At 38.1% G+C, this 8,310-nt stretch overlaps 2 non-coding genes across 2 annotated transcripts; both read left to right on the plus strand.

Annotated features, from left to right (window-relative positions):
- The first annotated feature begins 708 nt into the window (after positions 1-708).
- LOC148581180 (small nucleolar RNA R71) lies at positions 709-815 on the plus strand. Its single transcript, XR_015896252.1, has one exon. It is a non-coding gene; the product is annotated as a small nucleolar RNA R71 (small nucleolar RNA).
- Positions 816-7,248: 6,433 nt separating this feature from the next.
- Positions 7,249-7,355, plus strand: LOC148581181 (small nucleolar RNA R71). The gene has a single exon (XR_015896786.1). It is a non-coding gene; the product is annotated as a small nucleolar RNA R71 (small nucleolar RNA).
- Positions 7,356-8,310: the final 955 nt, after the last annotated feature.

An 8,310-nucleotide genomic window follows, 5' to 3' on the forward strand; every position in this document is an offset into this window, starting at 1 on the left:
GCTCGCACCTCCTCTTTGAACACCTTGTTATCTTGAATCTCTTTGCTTATGCCCTCAAGTAGGGTCTCAATTCTAGAGAGTCTATCTTCAGATGATGGTGAGTTGAGAGTGGAGGGATGAGAAGGGCCATTTTGGCCTTGGTATAGATGTGAAGAGGTGTTGTTAGGGTGGTGTTGATATGATCTCTGTGTGGAATGTTGGTGAGCTGCATGGTTGTTGGGGTTGTGACGTCTCTGATCTTGGCCTTGATCTTGTTGATTTCCCCACCCAAATTTTGGGTGATTCCTCCATCCAGGGTTGTAGGTCTTGGAGTATGGGTCATGGTTCTAACTGGGTGAGTTTCCAATGTAGTTGGCTTGTTCATGCTCACTTTCTGCTTCTGCATTCACTCCCTCTTGAGTTGTTGATAAGGTGGTGATTGCTGCTACTTGGTTCCTCTCCATCTTCTTGGTGAGGTCAGCTAATTACTTGGTAATGAGCTTGTTTTGGGCCAGCAGTGCATCTACATTGTTTAGCTCCATCACTCCTCTAGTGTTGCCTCTTTCGAAAGCATAGAAGTAGTCATTCTCTGCTACAGTTTCAATGACATCTATGGCCTCTTCGATGGTCTTCTTCTTGTTCAGAGATCCTCCGGATGAGTGGTCTACTGCCTTCTTTGATTCATAAGAAAGGCCTTCATAGAAAATGTGCAGTTGCACCCATTCATTGAACATATCTGGTGGGCACCTTCTTGTCAGGTCCTTGAACCTCTCCCATGCTTCATATAGAGTCTCACCATCTTGCTGCCTGAAGGTTTGCACCTCAGCTCTCAGCCTGTTGATCCGTTGAGGAGGATACAATCTTGCCAGGAATTTATTCACCACATCTTCCCAGGTTGCTAAACTCTTCTTTGGAAAGGACTCTAGCCATTTGGATGCCTTGTCCTTGAGTGAGAAGGGAAACAGAAGTAGTCTATAGGTGTCAGGATGAACACCATTAGACTTCACAGTATCACATATCCTCAGGAAGGTGGTTAGATATTGATTGGGGTCTTCTTGGACGCCTCCTTCGAATGAACAGTTGTTCTGAACAAGGGTGATGAGCTGTGGCTTTAGTTCAAAGTTGTTGGCATGTATGGTTGGCCTTTGGATGCTACTCCCACAGTTTCCTGGGTTTGGGTTGATGTAAGAGCCTAGAACTCTTCTCTCTTGCCCAGCATGATTTGCTAGACCTTCTCTGCCATGGTTGTAAGCCTCTTCTTCATGATGGTTCTCCATATTCTTCTCCATGTCTGGTTCAAAGTACTCTTCTTCTTCCTCAGCACCCACTACTCTCTTTCCTCTTGCTTCCCTCCTTAATCTAAAGAAGGTCCTCTCTGGTTCAGAATCAAAGGAAGTTGAAGCCCCGCTTCTTCTCCCTGTCATACACCCAACAAGGCACAAGCAAGGAAACGTATGCAGAAAGTGTTTCTTATTAGAAATATTGTTAGTGTGATTGATGCAATATATCAAACAGTTAGTGTGTTAGTGAACTGAATGGTAAATAACGAAGAAAATGGGTAAGGGAAAGGGAAGATAATAACTGAACAGAAAGTAAATTACTCAAATGAACTTAAATCAAAGAAAAGAAAAATGATCAATCTAGTTATCCTCCAATTTAATCATTGTTGATACAAAATCAATCCCCGGCAACGGCGCCATAAACTTGATGCACGGAAACTTGTCTCTCAACAATTTTCCTTTGGCAAGTATACTAAATTGTCGTCAAGTAAAAACTCACAATAGAGTGAGGTCGAATCCCACAGGGATTGATTGGTCAAGCAACTTTAATTCGAAGAATGTTCTAGTTAAGCTAAGCAGAATTTGGTTTGAGAGTTGCAGGAAATTAAATGGCTGGAAAGTAAATAGCAGAAAATGTAAATGCTGGAAGTAAAGAGCTGAAATTAAATGGCGGAAAGTAAATTGCAGAATTGTAAATGGGAATGGGGAAGATGCTCATAAAAGTAAATTGCAGAAATTAAAGAGAATGGGTAAGATCAGAATTGGGGAATTCATTGGGCTTAGGAGATGTTGCATTCTCCGGATCAAGTTCATTTTCATCTCTTCCTCAATCAATGCGTTCATTGATCTCCATGGCAATCTTAAGTGATCGAATTACAATTCCTTGTAATTCAATCTCTCAAATCTTGATCAATAGCCAATTCCTTGGTCAATTGCTCATGAGAAGAGATGAAGTATGGTCACTGATTATACCACATGCATTCCCAAATCAAGTGTTGGTAGAATTATAGTCACCATATCCATCCAACCCCAATTTGGTCCAACATGAGAAAGCATTTCTAGCATGATCTCTTCATTCCTCTTCCAAGGTTCAGAAGAGATCCAAGTATGAATAGCTTCTTTTCCAAGATAACTACCCAATTGGATGAAGATTGAAAGCTTTCTAGTAAAATCAAGAGAAAAGATAGAAGAAGAATAATGAAAACTAATATTGATCCATCAAATTACAACAGAGCTCCCTAACCCAATGAAAGGGGTTTAGTTGTTCATAGCTCTGGAAATTGAAAACAAAGATGGAAAACACATTATGAAAAGTAAAACTAGAAGTGCAGAGAAAGTAAAATTATACAGAGAGTAGTTCTCCAATTTCCAACTCTCCAAAAAGCTCCTCTCTAATTCAAAACTACCCCTATATATACTACTCTTCTGATCTTTTAGTTGATTCTTCAAGTATTGGATCTGGGCCTTTGGATCTTGAGTTTGAAGCAGTTATCTTACGCAGTGGGCTTAGCTTTACTTGCAGAGAGAAAGTGTGAAGTAGGCAGGGTCTTTAGCTCAGGACGTTAGTGGCGTTAACGTTAAGTGAGAGTGTGGGTTCGAGAAGGTCAGTGACAATCACCTTTTTCACTAACGTTCCTAACCCATGGATGATCCACGTTAACTTCAACGTTAGTGGCACCAACGTGACTACTAACGTTGCCTCTTGGTCCTTCGCACACGTTATTGGGACTCACCTTTTCCAATAACGTTGAGAGTCCTCCCTTCCCCCTACGTTAGAGTCCACGTTAACTTAGTTAACGTGGCTCTTAACATAGGCTTGCCAATCCTTTGAGAACGTTAGTGACACTTACCTTTGTCACTAACGTTCCAAGGTGCCCCTACTTCCCACGTTAGAGTCCACGTTAACTAAGTTAACGTGGCTTCTAACGTGGTAATGATAGCCATCTCCAACGTTAGTGACAAAGGTGAGTGTCACTAACGTTGGCTCATCATCCTATCCTCAACGTTAGCTTCCACGTTAACTAAGTCAACGTGGGAGTTAACGTGGCTCATAGTGGCTCATTGTGACTCATTCCAACGTTAGTGACAAAGGTGAGTGTCACTAACGTTGGCGATTGTTTGCTTTCTCTACGTTAACTTCCACGTTAACTAAGTTAACGTGGGAGTTAACGTAGCTCAAGGTGGCTTAGTCCAACGTTAGTGACAATGGTGAGTGTCACTAATGTTGGCCATTCTTTTGCTTCCCAACGTTAGAGTCCACGTTTACTAAGTTAACGTGGAAGCTAACGTGGTCAATATGAGCTTGGTCCAACGTTAGTGACAAAGGTGAGCGTCACTAACGTTGGCTCCACTTTCTTTCTTCCACGTTAGAGTTCACGTTAACTTAGTTAACGTGACTCTTAACGTGGGCTATGATGGCTTCGAGGACGTTATTGGCGATTACTTTTATCATTAACGTTGCAAGCTAGCTCCCATTCCACGTTAGTGGTCACGTTAGTTAGACTAACGTGGCTGCTAACGTGGTTCTTTCTTGCTTCCTTTGTCCTGAAATCAAGCAATAAAGTGCATCAAAGTTCTAATCCACATCATGAGACATGCATCATCCAATTTGTCATCTAATTCATGCAAAATTCCCATGAAATCATGTAAAGTGCACAATGTATGCTTGAATCAAGATGTAAGTGAAATTCCACCCAAAACTTGCTTATTTCCTAAGAAAATGCATGAAACTATCCTAAAACAGTAAAGAAAATGTCAGTGAAACTGGCCAAAATGCCTTGGCATTAGCTACCATGTAGTTGAGAACCTCATTATTCATTGGCATTAACCCACCCATATTTTATTTGTTTGCATATCTTTGTTTGTGGGTTATTCTTCTTCCTTTTGCTCTTCTTTTAGGATGGCCACCAAGAAGGAAAACGGAAAACTTCTAAATGGGGCAAACAACCAGTCGCTCTGCACAATCTTTTGAAGGAATTCCGCAGTTGTAGTAACCCGTCCACTTGCACATCTTTGCATGTACCGAGGACGGTGCATTCTTTAAGTGTGGGGAGGTCGATACTGACTTCCACGGATAACAATTCTCTCTCTCAACACCAATATTTTAATTTTCTTTTGTTAGATAGGATAACTTACATGAGTAGTTAGTTTCTTACATTTAGGTATTGCTTGGTTGAAGTAATAAATCCGTTTTCAAGACACTGCTTTAGTGTATTTCACTAATTTGAATTAAAACTTTTTGAACTTGCTTGAAGAATTTTATTTTGGAACATGGTTTAGAGCTCGAAGACACAAAACCATTGAGATTTTGAACCTATTTGATTGGTTGCACCTTATCAACCAATTTTTTATTTTGGTGTGTGTTGTCCTCTTTAAAATTGTGATCTTTGTCTTGCTTGATTCTATATTTCCATTGTTTGATGTATGCATGCACTTATGTGATTGAGGCCTTTGTTCACTATAGCTCACATACGCATATGGCCTTAACCTTTTCATTATCCTTTGCAAACTAATGTTGAGCCTTTTTAACCCCATTTATTCTTTACTTTAGCTCATCACTAACTCTAAGCGAAAAATAATAATATCCTTAATTTGAGTCCTTGGTTAGCTTAGACTAGTGAGAGTGCTCATGATTTAAGTATGGGAAAGTTAGGTTTGGAAATATTTGGTTTGAGAATTGAGTATGTTAGACTTTTTTGTGAAAATGTGAAAAGAATGTTAAGGACATATTCTTGCATTCAATACCTTAATTATATGCATTGAGAAAAACAAAAGAAAAGAGGAATAAAAAAAAAGAGAAAAAGAAAAGAAAAAGAGCAAAAATAAAAGGGGACAAAATGCCCCAAAGTAAATGCGACAGCAATGCATATGTACTGTACTCAAAATTGGGATGCATGAATATGTGGCAAAACATAGTTAATGGGTAGTTGGATGTTATATTCTGATTACATGGATTGTCTTAAGTTAGGTGGAAAGTTTAGGTTAATCAAGGATTCAGATTTTAGTCCACTTAACCAAATACATTCTTACCTTGACCCTAACCCTATTACAACCCTTGAAAAGACCTCTTGATGTGTGTATTTATGCATTGAATTTTGTTGATTGGTAGGAGAAGAGTAAGTCTTAGAAAGCAAGCTTAGTAGAGAACCAAGAGAATCGACCCATAAACACTAGAATGATTAGAGTGTATACACTTTCGGTGAGGGTTCGATGCTCGATTCTTTGTTCCCAGCTTTCACGAGCTTTCTTCTTGCAAGTTTACTTGTACTTTATTTTGAGATCTAAATTAGTGGAATCCAGTCATGTTTGTTCATGGAGAATTCGATTTACTTTTAACCAAGTAGGTAAAAGCATTTTGAATTTAGTTGCAATCATATAGATAGGTTGTATTTCGTAAATTCTACCATTCCTCTTCACCTCCTTTATAGCTTCTCTTGAGCTTAGCATGAGGACATGCTAATGTTTAAGTGTGGAAGATTGATAAACCACTATTTTATGGTTTATTTTGTATTGAATTGAGTGGATTTTATCCATTATTCTCACACTTATGCATATAATTCGCATGTTTTACATTTTCCTTCCTAATTTTGTGCTATGATTGAAAACATGCTTCTTTGGCCTTAAATTTGCTAATTTTAATCCTCTCTTATTACCATTCGATGCCGTGATATGTTTGTTAAGTGTTTTCAGGGTTTATAGGGCAGGAATGGCTTAGAGGATGGAAAAGAAGCATGTAAAAGTGGAAGGAACACAAGAAATCAAGGATTTTAGAATCTGGTAGCGACGCGCATGCGTGGATGACGCGTACGCGTGACTGGTGTAGCAGAGAAGCGACACGTACGCGTGGATGACGCGCACGCGTGACTAGGATTTCGTTCAGCAACGCGTATGCGTGGTTGACGCGTACGCCTGACGAGCATCACGTGCTGCGATTTACAAAATTTGGTGGGGGCGATTTCTGGGCTGCTTTTGACAGTCTCAAGCCCGAAAATACAGATTAGAGGCTGCAGAGTGAAGCTGGAAGAGGAATCATTCACTATTCATTCACACAATTTTTAGGTTTAGATGTAGGTTTTCTGGAGAGAGAGACTCTCTCCTCTCTCTAGGTTTTAAGATTTTTAGTTTTATTTCTTCTCCATTTCAGATTTCCATCTTGTTTTAATTTAGTTTTTCTTCTACATTCTATTATTCTAGCATCTTAGTTTAATTTCTCTTGTTGACGTCTTTACTTTCCAAATTTAATTTATGAACTCTTCATGTTAGATTCAATTTCCTTTTTAATACAATTTGAGGTATTTCATGTTTATTTCTTCTTTCTTCATTTGTTATTATTGATTCCTTGCAATTGTTGGTCTTAGATTTTACATTCTCTTATTACTTTTCTATGCTTTTATTTTGCGCCTTCCAAGTGTTTGATAAAATGCTTGGGTGGATTTGAATTTAGATTTTTATGTTCTTGACTTAGATTGATTATTTAGATACTCTTGAGTTATCAAAAATCTTTTGTTAAATGGTAATTGGAGATTGTTGGTTAGCTTGAACTTCACCAAAGCTAGTCTCTCACTGTGAGTTGACTAGGACTTGTGAACTCAAGTTAATTGTTTGCACTTGACCTTCCTCCATTGGTTAGAGATGAACTAAGTGAAGGCAATTCATATTTACCATCACAATTGATGATGATAATAAGGATAGGACTTCTAATTCTCAATCCTGGCTAAGAGCCTTCTTAGTTATTAGTTTATTTTCTCGCTATTTTACTTTCTTGTTTCTTATTACAAAACAAAAAAATATGCTTTTTCATAACCAATAATAAATACACTTCCCTGCAATTTCTTGAGAGACGACTCGAGGTTTGAATACTTCGGTTAATTTTATTGGGTTTGTATTTGTGACAAATAATCTAAACATTGATTAAGGGTTAATTGTCGGTTTAGAACTATACTTGCAACGTGATATTTTTGTGAAAATCTTTACCGACATTTTTCCTCCATCAGCATGATGTGGACATCTTCTAAGCATCTTCTTGTACCTCTTCCAAGCTTCATAGAGTAACTCACCCTCTGTTTGGAAGAATGAATTGATCTCATTCTTTATTCAAGCCAGCTTTTGGGGTGGAAAGTATTTAGTTAGGAATTTGATAACTAGATTCTCCCATTAAGTGATGCTGCCCAAGGGTTGCGATTGGAGCCATTTTATGGCTCTATCCCTCAGAGAGAAGGGAAATAATTTTAGCCGGATAGCTTCGGGGCTAACTACATTACTTTTCACAGTGTCACACAACTGCAAAAAGTTTGCTATATGGAAGTTCAAATCCTCTTAAGGATCACCTCCAAATTGGTCCCTTTGTACTAATTAGACGAGTGAAGGTTTTAATTCGAAGTTATTTGCTTGAAATGTGGGCCTTACTATGTTGTCTCCACAGCTGTCAGAGGTGGGTATGTTATAGTCTCCAAGGGTTCTTCTTGCATTGTTTTGATCATCTGTGATTCTCTCTTCTTCTTGCCTCCTGGCTCTTACCATCTTTTTTAATCGAAATAGAGTTAACTTTATCTTCGGATCATACTGGAAAGGAGGTGTGGGGTCTCCTCTTTCTTGCATGCGAGACAATAATAAAATAAGATCAAACGTACCTCGCGGTATATAGAAAATTATAGAAGAAGGAATTTAAACCAACTAAAGAAATGCAAAGAAAATGAAAGAAAATAAAACAGGATCTAATTTTAGAAAAGGATTAGACAAAATAAATAAGATAAATAGAAAAAGAGTGTAGAATAAAAAAAGAAAAAAAAACGTGAAGAAGGAAAAAAATAAAGAGGATAAAAGAAACGAAAAAGAAAATAGAAGTAAAGAAAATCAAAAGAAATTAAAAGGAAAAAAGGGTAATGCGGAACAGAATAAAGAAAATAAAGAAACTAATGTAAATAAAAAAAAACAAAGTAAACAGGATCTAAGTTAGGATTTAACCGGACATTATGTTTGTCAATCTCAATTAATCTCCGGCAACGACGCGAAAAACTTGATGAGCGAAAATTGAAGCTCATGGATACCGGCA

This window comes from Arachis ipaensis, chromosome B10 (genome assembly GCF_059453495.1).
Source record: "Arachis ipaensis isolate K30076 ecotype BB chromosome B10, ASM5945349v1, whole genome shotgun sequence".
NCBI lineage: Eukaryota > Viridiplantae > Streptophyta > Magnoliopsida > Fabales > Fabaceae > Arachis > Arachis ipaensis.